General features: G+C 44.5%; 1 pseudogene; it reads left to right on the top strand.

The window, feature by feature from the left end:
• LOC133759248 (intelectin-2-like) overlaps positions 1 to 17,775 on the top strand; it is a 45,295-nt pseudogene that overhangs the window by 19,809 nt on the left and 7,711 nt on the right.

Genomic DNA, 17,775 nt, shown 5'->3' with positions numbered 1-17,775 from the left:
AACTCGGTACATACAATTTACAGATGTGAAATGTGAGGTTCAGAGGGATGAAGTGGTTTGCTCAATGTCCCCGATGTTGGGGATTGCACATGTTGAGCTCACATGTTTGGGCTTGTGAAAAGTTCCTATTCAAATGTAGCATTTCTTTGCTAATTTCAGAACTGGCATTTTTCATGGAAGCTATGATGCTAGTGATAAAATGCACTATTATTCTCAACATGAAATACTAACTATGGTATGCCACTGAATGAAGGTGTGCCCCAAATCTGGGAAATTAAAGTGCAAAATAAACTATTATAGGAAGCATAGCTATTTATTTATTTATTTATTTTTCCCAAAGAGACCCTTTATTTAAGGAATACAAACTTCATGCATTTCATAAGTACAACTTTAGGAATACAGTGATTCTTCCCACCATATCTGCCTTCCCACCCACACTCCACAGCTCCTCCTCCCTCTCCCCTTGGCAGTCCTGTTCTCCACTATGATCCATTTTCAAATAACCTTATACACAGAAAAATGCAATAATTAAGAAGCATGACTTTTATTTGCATATTTTCTTTGTCCTGTATGCAATAATATTTCCTCATATTCATGTGTCTGGTGATGTGGAAATCTACAAAGATGGGAAGTATTTGCTTAGCAAACATGGTGTCTCATAAACTTCTTTCTAAGAATTGCATTGAGAGACGTGTTGACAGGAACATTATCATTTAGGCATGAAGATAATCTTGTTCACAAACAGTGCAGTAATACCCAGGAGGAAGTGATTCTTCCATTTCTGAGGGAGGCGAGCTGTAAGTACCAGTCATGCTGAGGGAATTGAGAATTGATACTAGGACAGGAATGTTAGAGCATATCCTGAGATATCAGGGCAGGTGTGTATTGGATCAGTGGCTCCAAAATGCAGTCTGGGTACCAGTGTTGATCTAGAATGAGTTTTTAATGCTTTGTAGCAAGACAAGGATAAAACAATATAATCATCTAGGTAGATGTGAAAAAAAGTTTATATATATATATATACATATATATATATCAGCATCAATTTATAGTAGGACATCTGTTGTGGTATTTTGAACATTCACTTATGGTCAAAACTAGGATAAGGCATGGGCTTTCACCTAGTGGTTAAGATGCATGTTCCAGCTTTCTCTCTCTCTCTTCCTCTCCATCTCCTGACCTCTGTCTCTGTCTCTCTCTTTCTCTTATGCTCTCCTCCCTCTTTTCCTTCTTTGCCCCTTCCCTCCAGTCTGTTGGCTTTCCCCCAATAAATTCTTTCCCTTACTCCAGTGTTTGGTGTGTTTTGTGGTGGCCTTACATTGGTGCTGTGACTTGGACCCAGGCCCCCCAATGACTTTGCTCTCCCTTCGGGGATCCCTGAGCTGCTCTGGGGTCCTGGATTTCTGCAAGTCACAAAACACATCCCCGGAATTCCTTCCACACCACTGAATGCTCCGTGATCTCCATCCACGCACCAGCTTTCCAAATTCTGAGGTAAGACGCGGAATGGGAAATTCTTACGGTGACTTCTACTTTGAGTTGAGGTTCTACTCTCACCTGCTCATCTGAAAGTCCTAGTACTGGGCGCCAACCACAACTCCTAAAGGCTTTTAGTCTCTACAGGTGCCGTGTCTGGGCAACGGTGGGTGTGGGTGACGACTCAACCTCCTGTTTCCTTTCTACAGGCTAAGCCTTGGGCTCTAGTGGGCGCTTGGGCAATAACCCCGCCCTCTGCTCCCATATCCTCTCGTTAGTCAGATGACCGGGATTTCAAGGATGCTTGACATCCACCAATCTGACCTATCAAGTTGCCATGGGAAATTTCTCTAACTGTGTTCCATCCAATTTTCCTCTTGGTAGCCTCCTAAGTCCCTTTCAATTTGGCTCCAGCCCTCAAACGTCAATACCTCATCTTTCTCTGTAATCGAGCATGGCCCATGTATGACCTTAACAGTCTATCAAAGTGGCCCCTCCATGGTGGCACATTTGGCCCTGAGGGGATTGACCCAAAGTCAGAGTGGTTTGACCCTGATATCATTCAAGATCTTTATTACTTCTGAGTGTTCAGGAAAATGGAAGGAGATCCCATATGTTCAAGCTTTACTATCTTTGATCTAAACCTTCTATGTGCACTTCTTTCTGGCCCAGGTCCCATTGGCCTCCAAAGTTTCCACTAGAGGTCAAACGCCTGAGCTGAAACCTCTGCCTTCCATGTTTGTAGCCCCAACTTTTCACTATCTCAGCTCACTATACCTCCCCCTCCCACCCAGAAATTCTGACTTTATCTTAGAACCAGGCCTTGTCCAAAGTCTACTCTCCCTGTCTTTATCAGTGATCCTCCTGCAAGTTTGGGAATGGCTGTCTCCATGCTTTCACACTCCAGCCTTGTCCTCCAAATGGTCTTTTGCCCCTACCTCTCTTGTTCCAGTTTTACCATAAGAACAGCAAGGGAGTGGTAATCCCATCCTTTTGAGCTCCCTGCTTATTGAGAGGTGACTCTTGCTTTATCATGAGCAGGCCAGACAGGAAAATCAGGTCTTTTGACCTTCACTTTTTGTCCTTGGTGTTTTGTAACTTGCTAAATTTATTTGGCAATTTATTTTAACAGGTTTCCGAGTAATCAGTACTCAATGAAACAGCAATGGGTAATTAGTACTTGTTTTAGATGAATGAAATTTTAATTTTAATTGAATTTAGATAGAGATATAATATCAGCATCTTAAATCATTTAGGTGTAGCTGCTAATTTAAATTGGGTAAAGGCAAATGAAATAAATGCATCTAAATGTAAACTTTGGTACTCTCAGTATGTTATATTCTATAGAAAAACTATTTGGGTTGGTTTAACAAATATGTTTTCATAAACTGTCCATAAAAATAGTTCAACACTGCCTAAAGTAACTCAGGCTGAAATTTGATGTGTTACCTTATTTAAAAATGTTGTCTTAATTTGGAGATTTTAAACAGGTTATTTCAAAATGTAAATCAAGAAAATTGGCAGATAGATGGAAAACATCACAAGTATAGAAATGTGTTCTTGGTAAGGAAGGTTAAGAAGGAATGAGATTTTTGAATAAAGAAAGGACATGGTTTGTACGAATGACTTCATCCTGATGGCTAGTTTATTCTAAACTGGGATGGAAATGATGGAACGTTTTAAGTAAGTTGAAAAGTGTGTGTGGAAGTCACAGAAAGTTATGAAAGAAATAAATCTTGGATACAAAAGCTATTAATCTATTTTCCTATGACATAGAATTAGAATCTGATTCTCTGTTAAAGCAATGAGTTACAGTAATTTATTACGTTCTTTTAATGTCTCTGTTAAATTCTAATTGTTTAAAAACAGCTGAGTTTTTTATTAAGAGTTATGGGTCATTTAAATATATGCTTATTCTAAAACATTTAAATAATCACCTTGTAACAATGATCAAATTTGGTCCATATTATGTTATGATGTTAAGGGGTCATATTTCAACCAGATACTTTAAGTCTTCTTGGCATCCTTGACAGACATTCAAAAAATAAACATCAAATTCCAAACAAGTTGGACTCTGAAATTTCCAGTAAGTTTGGACTTCGGTTTTTCCAGTTTGGGCCCAACTGGAAAAATCAAAGGAAATATGTCTCTCATCTTGTAGAGACACCAACTAATCAGGCTATTTGTATTATGTTAGAAGTACTGTCAAGATGTGAAACAGTGCTAAATTTTAAGTTTTTGTAATATAAAATGCTACTGATACAAATTTCTGAAAGTTAAAAAGTCTAATGATCTAATATTACTACACATGATGGTTACCTTAATGAGAGAGCCCCAAAGGCCTAAAAGGGTTAAATTCTTTGTAAAATCCTACAGGTGCTTTTAAAAATACTGTGAAGTAAGCAAGTACCTCTTGTTGGTTAATAAGTTTATAATTTTAAATATGGCTATTTAAAGTCTTTTGTCATGCACAGTTTTGTATAGGTTCTGATAGACTTTTTCCAGCCACATCTATTGTATTCAGTACTTTGGGATGGCTCTGTAAACAGATGAAGCCAATAATGTATTACAGGTACCAACTGAGAGAAAATATGGTTAACTGACATTACTAAGAGCAGAAAGTAATTCGAATCAATTGGTAATTTACAAAAAGAAGTTAAAGTTTTTAAAAAGCTATTACTGAAACTGCTTTATTGTTCTATCTTGTATGTTATGTTATACAGGTATACATATTGTATGTCTACAGGGGAAAATTCATTAAGAGTTCTATTTTAATTGGCCTATAGATAAAAGATTACTCATCAATTTAAGCTGTTAAAATTAATCAAAGATACATTTTGATTCATGTGACCTGAATCTCTGTATTAGATGTTTTAAATCTGTTGATAGAAAGAAACTAAAAACGTTTTATATTCTTGTGCTTGAATTTGCTGGTTAAACAAGCTACACCATATTAGATACTTAAGAGATGTTTCCAAATACATGTATTCTTAAAATTTATGGAAAGCATTGGACCTTCTGGTAAATGTTTTCCTAAATTGTTATCTAATGCTTGAAATCACTTGCTAAGTTTTCATTCGATATTGCTATTGTCAGTAAGCAATCTGGGACTTGCTCCCTCATTTCTCTATTCTAAGCCCAACTAGTTCTTTCATTTCTCTGTTCTCTTTGAGGTAGGAAACTAATTCTATTCTGAAGGACTCTCCAAGGTGCAAAATTTGATCTTCATGTCTTATAAAAGGGGTGGCTAACATTTTCTGTAATAGTATAGCCAAAATGAAAGCTTAAATTATAATTTCACAGCTAGATGTACTTCGCCATTGGCACAGTGAACAGGAAAAACCTCCCTTTCAGACTAAACAAAGGGAGAGAAAGTTTTAAAGTGAGGACATGGCTTTCCTCATGGGCATTGTCTACCTCAGAAAAAGCCACTACCAGACATGCCTGTGACTATAGACTTGTAGTTTAGGCCACCAAAGACTAGAGATGGGACTTGAGAACCCCCTTGACTTGCATGCTCTGGTCTGCTTTAACAAAAAACAGGAGGAAAAGAAAGCTAGGCATCAGAAGAAATGTAAAGATAGGTGGCAGGCCTATTAAAGGCAGCTCTGTACAGTGGTCTGCCATCAAGGAGAACCAACAGGCCAGTCCACTGCATTGGTTTTCGAAGTGGAAATCTAGGGCTTCAGCAGAAGTCAGCTTGTGAAGAGCCCTGGCAGCTCTGCCAGCCAAGAGTTGGATAACTGGAAATAGAACTGCCCTGGAGTCAAAGGATGCCCAGGTCAGAGCCACAGACCTTGCTGGATACAAGCTGAAAAGCTCTTCACTTGGCCCAGCTTCCAAGGTGACCACTGCTGCTGAGGGGACAGCCAAGTAGGGTCAGCAACATTGCAGGCAGAACTGTAAATTTCCTATTAGAGTTGCCACCTGCCTTTACCTGGCCAGTTCTCTTCCTAGGCCAGCTAGGTAATGGAAGTCAATAGGGTGCCTTCCCCAAGAAAGTTCACACCTCCCTTATGATGTAGCCCATGTGAAGAGACAGATAGGTCTGGGCCTCATGACTGGCAAGGTCTTAAAGCCCACCAGATTGTTATCAGGCCCCTTCTGTCAGTTTCTATTTGGCTGAGACAGCTCCTTTCTTAGGTCCTCTAGTAATGACTCTGTCCTTTGTTCTAGACCATGTCTAGCCCACTTGGGGCCTTGTTCCTTTGTAATCATAGCCTCTACTCTAACTTCAATGGCTCTACTCCCAAGCTGTGTGTATTGATGGTCCTCTCCTCCACTTAATGTTGTATGATTGTTTAGGATTTTCTCCATAGACAAACCACTCTACCTGCAAAAATTGAGTGGCCTTTCTCCCGTCCTTGGTTGGGATCAGCTTTTTTTTTTTTTTTTTAAGATTTTATTTATTTATTTGAGAGGCAGAGTTACAGACAGTGAGAGGGAGAGACAGAGAAAGGTCCTCCGTCCATTGGTTCACTCCCCCAATGGCCACAACGGCCAGAGCTGCGCCGATCCGAAGCCAGGAGCTAGGTGCTTCTTCCCAGTCTCCCATGTGAGTGCAGGGGCCCAAGAACTTGGGCCATCTTCCACTGATTTCCCAGGCCACAGTGGAGAGCTGGATTGGAAGAGGAGCAGCTGGGACTAGCACCCAGTGCCCATATGGGATGCTGGCACTGCAGGTGGAGGATCAACCTACTGCACCTCGGCGCTGGCCCCTGGGATCAGCTTTAAACCACGTCCATCAAACAGTCCTCACAAGGGTCCAGAGACACCCCCCCCGCCCCCCGCCTCATTTCTCTCTTCATGAAATCCTCTCATTACCTGGTTAATGCCACTCTTAGGATCATTGGTTGTTATTCTCACCCCGTCTTTTATACTACTGTGTCTGCTTAAGTGTTTACAGGAGGTGATAATGAAACAAACCAAGGCCTTCAGCAACAGGCAGTCAACCAAATGCAGCTACAGGAATATACTCGGCTCCCCACCCAGGAGACAGTGGCTTGAGACATCGCTCCATGCCAGTGAAGAGTACCTCGTCACCCCACATCAGCAGAAAGTAGCTCTAAAGACAAATCATTGTCCCTCTACCCCTCCTGGACTTTGGGGACTAATGTAATCCCATACAAATCCTGCTTTATAAAAAAACAAAGGGGGGGAATGTTAGCAAAATGGTGCAGTCTTATCTATGGCACGATCTACACCCTGACACTATCCTAGGCTCTAGCCTCCGCCACCATTGCTGGAAGCCAGGTAAGCCACATGGCCAAAGCACCGGTGTTAGTCCCACCCTCATCCTAATGGGATTCACTGCTCCTACTTCCCTGCCCGCTCCCACTCCGTGAAGTTTTAAAAGAACCTACTCATGAACATGTCTCTCTCTCTCTCTAAATCTCTCTCTTCCTCTCCATCTCCTGACCTCTGTCTCTGTCTCTCTTACACTCTCCTCCCTCTTTTCCTTCTTCACCCCTTCCCTCCAGTCTGTTGGGTTTCCTCAAATAAAATCTTTCCCTTAAAAACAAAACAGAACAAAAAAAAGATGCCTATTCTGAACCATAGTACCTACTTTGGCTACTGACTCCAGCTTCCTGCCAGCACACAGCATCCTAGGCAGCAGTGCTGGCTCAAGTAATTGAGCTCCTGCTACCCATGTGGGAGTCTTAGATTGAATTCCCAACTCCAAGTTTTGGCCTGGCACAGTCCTGGCTGTTGTGGGCATTTGGGGGAGTGGATTAGCAAAGGGGAGCTGTCTCTATCTTTCTGCCTCTCAAAAAAAAAAAAATCCAAGGATAAGAAAGAATTTCTGGGTTGAGTATTTATGCTAGTGATATAAGATTCTGGTTAAGGCATAGCATTCCACCCATCAGTGCCTGAGTTTGCTACCTAGTTGAAACTCATGACTCTAGCCTCCTGCTGCAAGTAGTTGTGTCCCTGTTGTCCACATTGTTGGACATGGTTTCAGGATTGAAGTAGCATTAGAGCTCTCTCTATCTCTTAAGTAAGTTAAAAAAATGGAGATTCTCAATCAGGTAAAGGTTATTTACAAAAATTTATAGCAACTTCCTACTTAACTGTGCAGCAGTGTAATGGGGAGGTTGATGCGCACTTTCTTCTCTGCTAGTTAACGTGATACAGATGGGAACAGCAGTGTAGTAACACATGAGAAAGAACTAAAAGCTGTGACAATTGGTAAGAAAGGTTAACAGGTACTATTTTTCAGATAATGTAATTGTTACATAGAATCCCATATAATCCAAAATGATTATTATGAACCAAAGAAAGGAACATTTTTTTTTGCCAGATACGAAGTCAACATATATCTTTCCATATAAACAATTAGAATTCGCAATTGGAGAAGTAAATTCATAAAGACAGCACAGGCAATAGCATCAAAGTGTGTTGCTTTAAGGCAGTGGTGATGGCTCTAGTGACTGGGTCCCTGGCACCCAGGTGGTAAACCTGGATTGAATACCAGGCTCCTAGCTTGAGCCTTTCCCAGCCCTAGGTGGTTGGGGTATTTGGAGAGTAAACCCGGGACTGGGAGTTCTCAAAATTTGTCCATATCCCAGCCTCTCTCCATGTCTCAAATGAATAAGTTAAAAAAACTTACACAAGAAAAATCTCTACAGAAAAGTTGTAAGATATTATGAGAGTGGAATGAAAATTCAAACAAATGGGGTTGGCACTGTGGTGCAGTGGGTTAATGCTCTGGCCTGAAGCGCCGGCATCCTATATAGGCACCGGTTTGAGACATGGCTGCTCCACTTCTGATCTAGCTCTCTGCTATGTAGAAGATGGTCCAAGTACTTGGGGCCTTGTACCCACATGGGAGACCTGGAAGAAGCTCCTGGCTCCTGACTTAGGATCGGCTCAGCTCCGGCCATTGTGGTCAATTGGGGAGTGAACCATCAGATGGAAGACCTCTTTCTTTCTCTCTCTCTCTCCCTCTCCTCTCTCTGCGTAACCCTGACTTTCAAAAAATAAATCTTTAAAAACAAAATGAAACAAAAACAAAAAAATTCAAAGAAACTATAGAGATAACATTCAGTATTATAAAGACACCAATTCAATATAATTCACATAAAGCCTGCAGGGTGTGTGTGTGTGTGTGCATGTGTATGTAAAATATAAATGACAAAAAAATTTTTTTGTAGGGGAAAGCACTAAGAATAAACGAGAGTTCTTCAGAAGAATAAGGAAGGAGTGTGTTCCTGGATAGTCACACATTTTATTACACAGAGTTTGTCTTTCTGTAATTCATTAAACAGTCCTTATTTTATATCCTTTTCAGTTTTTGTGTTAGTTTTTACAGTAAAACTTCATTTACTTACTGTTTTAAAACAAGGAAGTGTAGCCAAGGCACCTGGAGGAGGTGGCTGGGGAGGGATTTTCTTCACATTGTTCTCTCTCAGGGCACAACTTTAGACTCAGATACATTTTGAGTTATTTTGACAGGGGTTGACTATTGTGAGACATTTAAACCCACAAGAAGCAACTCTATCCAAAGCCATTTGGGGAGTGAACCAGAGGATGGAAGACTTTTCTATTTCTTCCTCTTTTAACTGTGCTTCTCAAATATCAAATAAATAAAAAAATCTTTTTCTAAAAAGTTTTAAAAACTTTTCAAAATTTATTTGAGAGGTAGAGTTACAGAGAAGGAGAGACAGAGAGAAAGGTCTTCATCCTCTGGTTCACTCCCCAAATGACTGCAACACCTAGAGCTGAGCTCATCCGAAGCTAGGAACCAGGAGCTTCTTCTGGGTCTCTCAAATGGGTTTAGGCCCACTTGGGCCATCTTCCTCTGCTTCCTCAGGCCATAGCAGAGAGGTGGATTGGAAGAGGAGCAGCAGGTACACGAACCAGAGCCCATATAGGACGCCGGTGCCTCAGGAGGAGGCTTAGCCCACTATGCCACAGCACCAGATCCAATAAATAAATCTTTAAAAAAAACTCAGCACACAGGACAAAAAACCACATGACACATATTTTAGAAAAAATATACTGGAGATGGAATTTAGTTAGGAATGATGAGAATCATTTACTTTTTTTTCTTTTTTTTTTTTTTTTGACAGGCAGAGTGGATAGTGAGAGAGAGAGACAGAGAGAAAGGTCTTCCTTTTTGCCGTCGGTTCACCCTCCAGTGGCCGCTGTGGCTGGCGCATCGCGCTGATCCGAAGCCAGGAGCCAGGTGCTTCTCCTGGTCTCCCATGAGGGTGCAGGGCCCAAGCACTTGGGCCATCCTCCACTGCCTTCCCGGGCCATAGCAGAGAGCTGGCCTGGAAGAGGGGCAACCGGGATAGAATCCGGTGCCCCAACTGGGACTAGAACCTGGTGTGCCGGCGCCCCAAGGCGGAGGATTAGCCTGTTAAGCCACGGCGCCGGCCGAGAATCATTTACTTTTAAAAATATTTGCTTTTTTTTTTTTTATAGTGACAGAGATGGAGAAGAGACAGATCTTATATCTTTTTTTTTTTTTAAAGATTGTTTATTATTTTGAAAGAGTTACAGAGAGGGTGAGGCAGATACACAGAGAGAGCCTGAGATCTTCTATCCATTGGTTCACTCCCCAAATGGCCACAATAGCCAGGGCTGAACCAGGCTGAAGCCAGGAGCCTGGAGCTTCACCCAGATTGCCTACGTGGATGCAGGGGTCCAGGGGTTCGGGCCATCTTCTGCTGCTTTCCCAGGCACATTGGCAGGGAGCTGGATGGGACGTAGAGCAGCTAGGACTTGAATCAATGCGTGTATGGAATGCTGGTGCTGCAGGTGCTGGCTTTGCCCGCTAAGCAACAGCACTGGTCCCCGTCAGTTGTTTCACTCCCCAAACGGCAGCCATAACCAGGCTTGTGTCAGGCCAATGCTAGTGGACAGGAACCCCATGAGGGTCTCCCCCATGGGTTTCAGGGGCCCTAATTCTTGGCTATCCTCTGGTGTCTTGCCAGGCGTATTAACAGTCAGCTGGATCAAAAGCCCAGGGGCAGGCATTAGAGGAATGTGAGTCCCAAATGGCAGCTGAAACTGTTGCTCCAACCCTGGTCCCTATGTCTGTAATGTGACCAGGGAGGGGCCTTGATGTCAGATGCTTCAGTATCAATCCCAGCTGAGATGCTGAGTTTGAGGTCATTGGGATTTTGTCACCCCCCTGGCCAGAGACTGCATCATGAGTGAGCATGTGCTGTGGGCTGAGTGGTGTCCACCCAAAGTAGTTATGCTGAAGTCCTAATACCCAGCCCTCAGATTGTGACATTTTTTTAGAAAAAGATTTATTTATTTACTTGTCAGGCAGTGTTACAGAGAGTCAGAGGCAGAGAGGGAGAGAGAGTCTTCCATACTCTGGTTACTCCCCAAATGGCCACAACATCCAGATCTGAGCCGTTCCAAATCCAGGAGTTAGGAGTTTCTTCTGGGTCCCCATGCAGGTGCAGAGGCCCAAGCACTTGGGCCATCTTCTAATGCTTTCCCAGGCTATAGCAGAGAGCTGGATCAGAAGTTGAGCAACAAGTTTACCCACTATGCCACAATGCCGGCCCCTGTGACAGTTTTTTTTTTTTTTTTGACAGGCAGAGTGGACAGTGAGAGAGAGAGACAGAGAGAAAGGTCTTCCTTTTGCCATTGGTTCACCCTCCAATGGCCGCCGCAGCTGGTGTGCTGCGGCCGGCGCACCGCGCTGATCTGATGGCAGGAGCCAGGTGCCTATCCTGGTCTCCCATGGGGTGCAGGGCCCAAGCACTTGAGCCATCCTCCACTGCACTCCCGGGCCACAGCAGAGAGCTGGCCTGGAAGAGGGGCAGCCAGGACAGAACCGGCGCCCCGACCGGGACTAGAACCTGGTGTGCCGAAGCCGCAAGGCGGAGGATTAGCCTAGTGAGCCATGGCGCCGGCCCCTGTGACAGTTTTTTAAGGAGGGTCTTTAAAGATGTGACTTTGTGAGGATGAGGTTGTTATGTGGGTTGTAACACAGTATGACTGGTGACTTTATAATAGGAGGAAATACAGACACATATAGGGAAACCCGGGAAGAATCCACAATGACCACACCAACTCCTAGATTGTGGCCCCCTGCAAGGTGAAGCTGGAGGCCTGAGAAGAGTGCATAGCTGGCCACATGTCACTCTTGGGCTTGCAGCTGCCAGAACTGAGGCCCAGACAATTTGCAGTTTCAGCCACAGGTGTGTCATTCTGTTATGGCAGCTATCCTGACCCAGTGAGCATGAGACCCATCTCTGGGAAGCCTTCCAAGAGGAAAAATGGACTGAGGTTCTGGGGAAGGCGGGCCGCCTCCTAAAATAGATCCAAACGGAGTGGTTGTTTGGCTAGTAGTTAATATGTTACTGGGAAATGCCTGCCTCCCACTTTAGAGTGCCTGTCTTAGACTTTTGGCTTGGCTCCCAATTCCAGGTTCTGGGTAATATGTACCCAGGAGGGACAGGTGATGCTGGAATCAGTTGAGTCCTTATCACCCACCCTTAGTTCCTGGCTCCTGGCATCAGCCTGGCTCAGCTCGAGCTTTTGTAGGCATCTGAATTGTGAACTAGCAAACTGGAAATTTCTGATGATCTATTCTCTACCAATAAAGTAAATAAAGAAAAAGAGGAATAGATCTAGAAGGAGCAGCGACCTCCCCCCTCTCTGTGTCTTGTAGGTGATGTCTGGCACAGCCACTGGCTGTGGTCAGAGAAGAGAGAACTTAGGAGCCAAATGTGCCTGGCTGGAAGACTGCCTGCCTAGCCTATGCAGGAAGTCAAGAGGGTGTGGCACACCATGCCTCCCTGGGAAAAACCCTAGTTGAGGACTCAGCACACTGAGATCCACATATGACCTGACTGCTGGCAGGTGGCAGGGGCCCCAGACATATTTCTTCCACTCCTTCTTCCTGATGAGGGGCCTTGTAACTGCTAGCTAGGTAAACAGCTCCCAGATATGGCCCAGACCCATAAGACCGCCTGGAAGGCTACGTGGGCTACGTGACCTTCAAGCTGATTGGAGAAGCATAGTGGCACCAGTATTGGCTTTATCCTATACAATTAGTGTTGCTACCCTGAACTAGCTACTCCCTTTTTCCTGCTCTATAAAAGCTTGTGCCTAACTGCTAATGAATGGAAATATTAACCAAAACTTTCGCTGGTGTTTTTGGCGAAGAACGCCATTGCCCCACCATCCCGACAGGATGAGCCCACAGCCAGGGGCCTTGAAGTTGTCGATCCAGGAGTGCCTGTGTCACACACGCCCAAGCCTGCCTGCCCCTCATATCCTGTTTCATGAGGTGATGTGTGTAGTTTTTGTGTCCACCTGCTGAGGGGCTTGCTCATATTCCCAGTGGAAAGCTTCATCATAGATGTAGACCCGAACTGGGAGGATTAGTCAGCCAATGGGACACGGTCACTGTCGGATGATGGTGATTCAAAGAGGGTGACCTCCCTACCAAAGATTTTCATTTTCCCTAGATTCTTAGATGCTGTCAATTGCAAATTAGTCTATAATTCATGTATCTCTGAGGATGAGATGCTAATAATGCTGAAGATGTAAAAATCCAAAGCATTTCAGAAATCAATGAGAAAAGTATAAAAGAAGTGTTAGGTAGGAAATCAGGAATTAGCCTATGGGTGTATGAGAAGGGCCTGAAGACCAGCACCTACTGCGGAAGCTCCTGAAATCCATCATTTTGCTCTTCAAAGTCTGGCTCAGACCCTGATCACCTTCCAGGTGTTCCCAGCCCTTCCTCCAAGGAAAGCTCCCAAGGAAATTCTCTCCTCAGGACCAAATGCGTTACCTGACCTGATAACATGGGGCAACAAAACCTTCACAGACACCCTAAGGGAAGCCCCTCTACTCTGCCTTGTCCAGCAAATCTGGGGAGGAATGTGCTAATTTTTACTCAACAAATCCTTCTGCTAGGACTCCCCATCCTTTTTCCTGGAAGAGAGGGGGAGGTGGGTAAACAGACTCCCTTAAAAACCTAGGGAGTCCAAACAAAGACTTGGTGCTCAGCAGAGAGCTGAGCACCCTACCTGGCCTGCCCTCGTGTATTCTCCCCATTCAACCACGGAAACTCACTCTCCTTCAGTCCGAGTTACTGGGCACTCTCTCCCTATCTCTTCCATTTTGACAGATACCCTATCCCCAATAAAACCTTATTACTTTGCTCTCTGTCTCACACCTGAATTCTTTCTTGCATGAAGACAAGAACCCCATGGCTTCCACGGCTCTTTTCTCCAGTGACAGAACTATAAATGTTCTACTGAGCTTTTCTTCCTCATGCTTTTTTTCAATCAACATGTCTGAGGGTTTTGTGTAAAGCAGTACTTTGAACGTATAAACCCAGAAAATATTGGGTTCAAAGAAATGATTCGCAATGTTTTTCTAAAGATTGCATATCACCAAGGTCATAGTAAACTTATATTAGGCATGTGGTATCACTCAGGAGGAACTGATCAATTCTATTATAGCTCAACAGGGCTCTTGAGAACTGAAGAATGACATCAGGACAGGAACGATACAGGAGGGGTGAGTCATCCCAGGGAATTTGTGCTGATTTATTTGAAAATGCATTTGTAGTACTGTTTCACCTGTTTGTGGAATAAAAAGTCTTTGTGGAGCAGTGCATTTATTCAAGCTGAATGTTTATGTTGATTCTGAAATGATCCTTTTCTGGTTTGTGTTAAAATTTCCTTTTTCTGTGAAGATGGTACATGGTCAATTTTAGAAAGTTTTTATTTGAAGGAAAGAAAGACACAAACAAAAACCAAATAATACAGACTCTGGTTGGTTTACTCACCTACTTGAGTTTTCTTTTGGAGAAGGCAATGGTCTATGAGTTCCCGAAATTTTGGACACATGCCTGTATATAACCTTTAAAATTGTTGAAATTACACAAATTAACACTGCATAAAGGACCCTCCTTGAGACAACTAGGACTGTCCCTCCACTGGGTGAGGTGAGGAGGACACCTGGGTGTTGGCCCCACTGGGCTTTCACCACAAAGGGCTCAGCTTCTCACTCCGCAGCTGGAGCCTCTACAGAGAGAGATCCTTGTCTCCACTTAGCTACTGTGCAGGCTTGGAGGGGAGGACGGTGTGATCCATGCTGGAGAAGGTACAGATGGGACAGTGTAAGGACAAATTTTTAGGATGGAGAGGCTTGTATCTAGGTTCGGCTCTGGTAAACAAGTAAATGTCTGCCAAATGACCTTCTCCTGCTCCTTGGGAGCCTGGCCAGTTCCCGGGGAGGAGGATAAAGCAATGTTTTTGATAAACAGGTGGGCATGCTTCGTCTTGGCTCTCTGGCAAAGATCCTAGATGGGATGCACTGCTTGCCTAAAATCTTGGCAATGAGCCACCTTTGTCCTTGGGGGCTTTAAGAGGGAGCCAGAGCAAGCCTCTGCTGCTGCTGTTTCATCCCGGGGGAACATGCAGTGAAGCTGAACATTGAACATGCTCGTGATGATTACTGATGATATTTGGGTTTCAGTAAGGATCCTTTTCCGGTGCTGTGTGTGGATTGCCTAGTGGTAAATTCCTGGGTTGGGTCTCCTACTCTTAGGGACTCTCCCTCCCTCCCCGTTCTTTCTCTCTTTCTCTCCTACTTCTTAAAATTTGCTACTTAAATAAACTGCTTGTTTCTTAATATTACAAGGCTTTCAGCGTATTTCTTGTGGATCAAGCTGAAAGTAATTAAGTCAGCACAGAACAGAGAGCTGAAAAAATAATTTGCTGTCACAGACAGAAACAAGCTCTGTGAGAGAAAGCGCCCCGTCTTCAAATCAGAGAAGCTGCCGTGATGTTGGTCCCAGGGATGTGTGAGTGTCCAGTGGAGCAAAGACTTACAGACCCAGTATGTCAAGGCTGTGACCTTCATCTTCCTTCTCTTTAGGTTGACATGACCCAGTGGGGCTTCCTGCTGCTCCTCCTGTGGCCACAGGATGGCGAAGTGCAGGTGGGTCCTCACACTGGGAGCAGCAGGTTCCCAGCTCAGCTTTGGAGCTTAACAGTAGAACTAGGATGGATCCAGGCTAGAAAGGGTGTTTCTTTTTTTTTTTCAACTTTTATTTAATAAATATAAATTTCCAAAGTACAACTTTTGAATTATGGACGCTTTCTCCCCTATAACCTCCTTCCCATCTGCAACCATCCCATCTCCCACTCCCTCTCCCATCCCATTCTTTATCAAGGTTCATTTTCAATTATCTTTATATACAGAAGGTCAACTTAGTATATACTAAGTAAAGATTTCAACAGACTGCATTCACAGATCGACAAGTATGTGGGCTGATTGCTCATTTCTGGAGACCTGGGGTACAGAGCCATAGCTGGGAGGGTGTTTCCCATGGCACTGGCTGGGGCCATGTTCTGTGCATCTGTGTGATCCTGTGGAGGCTCCAGGGAAACTGTCTGTCCTGTGCTATTCCTCATCCTGTGGTCTTGACCTTGAGTTTCCATGGGATGGGCATAGTCAGCTTCATGCTCAGAAATGTTGTCTTGATGGTTTTTCTATAAAAATCAGAGTGATGGCATCTTAACATCTGTATTTTTCTTTCTTGTTTCCTTTTTTTCCATGAAAAAATGTTTTTAGATATCTTTTTCATTAATCTTCACAAAGCTCTGTTTGGTAGCTTATTTGAGGAACAAGGATGATGAGGCTTCATTATGGGAAGTTAAATCCAAGGATACAGTGGTGAGGGTTGGGTCCCTTGCACTTGAACACTCCTGCCCTCGCAGATCATGGTTGTTCCCATTCCTACAGACATTTAGAGCAGTTTACAGAGCTGGAGTTATATACAATGGTCTTCATTCTGTGCCTCTGTTAGTCTCCTGGCCACTGTCTCCCTCTTCCCTACATCACACCCCAGGTTCAGCCACGTTTAGCTACTTAATTTTTTGAGTAGGTTGAATTATAATTTCTTTTGTTTTTACAAGGTCTTGGATATAGCGTTCCCCCTGCCTTTATTTCTCTTCTTTTTCATCCTACAGAGAAATCTTGTATATTTCCTAAGAACACACTTGGGTGTTGCCTGGACTCAGAGTCCTCCTGGGTCTCACACATCTTATCCTGATGACTCCTGCCTCCATTCTGGCCTCTCCCCTCTCATATCACAAACTTTGTTTCGGTTTGCTGGCATGTCTAGCTCTTATCCTTTATTCTTCTCCATATAATTTTGTTGAGTATCCATTCGTCCTCGGGGAGACAATTCTTGGAGATGTTGAGTGTGTTGGAATGCCTAGTGTCTAGGGCAAGGAGGGGTTGTGTGGAGGGGATGTCCAAGAAGCCTGCTGAGTGCAGGGTCATCTTGGCTGAATGTAGCTGATCTGGATCTCCCAGGCTGTAGAATCCAGGCAGCTGTGCCCTGCAGTGCGGGTACAATGGTTTTGGGATCTGGCACAAAAGGACACTGGGTTTTGGGTGAAAGCAGGAATGCGAATGCACGGTCGGGGAGACATTAGGCTGTGTTCCTGGTTCCCAGGGCCTTTTTGGGTGAGTGGTGAGCCTCACCAAGAGCTTGCATATCTGGTCCTTTCTACAGATGGCCTGTGTTTCCTCTGCACTGAGAATAGGGTCATCTACCAGACCTTCTGCGACATGACCTCAGGGGGTAGTGTGGCTGGACCCTGGTGGCCAGTGTGCATGAGAACCTCATGGTTGGGAAGTGCACATTGGGTGATCGCTGGTCCAGTCAGCAGGGAAGCAGAGCAGACTACCCCGAGGGGGACGGCAACTGGGCCAATTACAACACCTTCGGGTCCGCGGAGGCAGCCACAGGTGATGACTACAAGGTTGGTACCGTGCCTCTTTCCCACCACTTGGGCAAGGTGAGAAGTTGAGTTTGCAGGGCCACATGCGGGCAGGAGGGAGGGCTCTAAGGCAGGGACATGGAGTAGGGTTGGAGAAGAAGTGCTTAGATGTCTTGACCACATTTTCCCTAATACAAGACCATGATGGACTGGAGTAGTGTTGGGGAGTCATTGTGTGCTGAACGTGGGGTTGTCTGAGGCTGCTGGCCATGTCCCACCTGAGCCCTAAGCCGCCAGTTCAGCCAGGGCTGCCCTTGGGGGTCTTCTGCCAGATGGGACCTCCTGGGCTGGTTGTCTCAGTATGTGCTGCTCCCCAGAACCCCGGCTACTACGACATCCAGGCCCAGGACCTAGAAATCTAGCACGTGCCCAACAAGACGCCCCTGCAGCACTGGAGGAACAGCTCCCTGCTGAGGTACCGCACCAACACTGGCTTCTTCCAGCATCTGGGACACAATCTGTTTGGCCTCTACCAGGTACACAGGGCTCTGGATGTGGGCACTTTGGTGAACAG

This window comes from Lepus europaeus, chromosome 5, assembly GCF_033115175.1.
Source record: "Lepus europaeus isolate LE1 chromosome 5, mLepTim1.pri, whole genome shotgun sequence".
Classification (NCBI taxonomy): Eukaryota; Metazoa; Chordata; class Mammalia; order Lagomorpha; family Leporidae; genus Lepus; species Lepus europaeus.
Note: the sequence above shows the minus strand (reverse complement) of the source record. Positions and strands in the feature narration are given on the sequence as shown.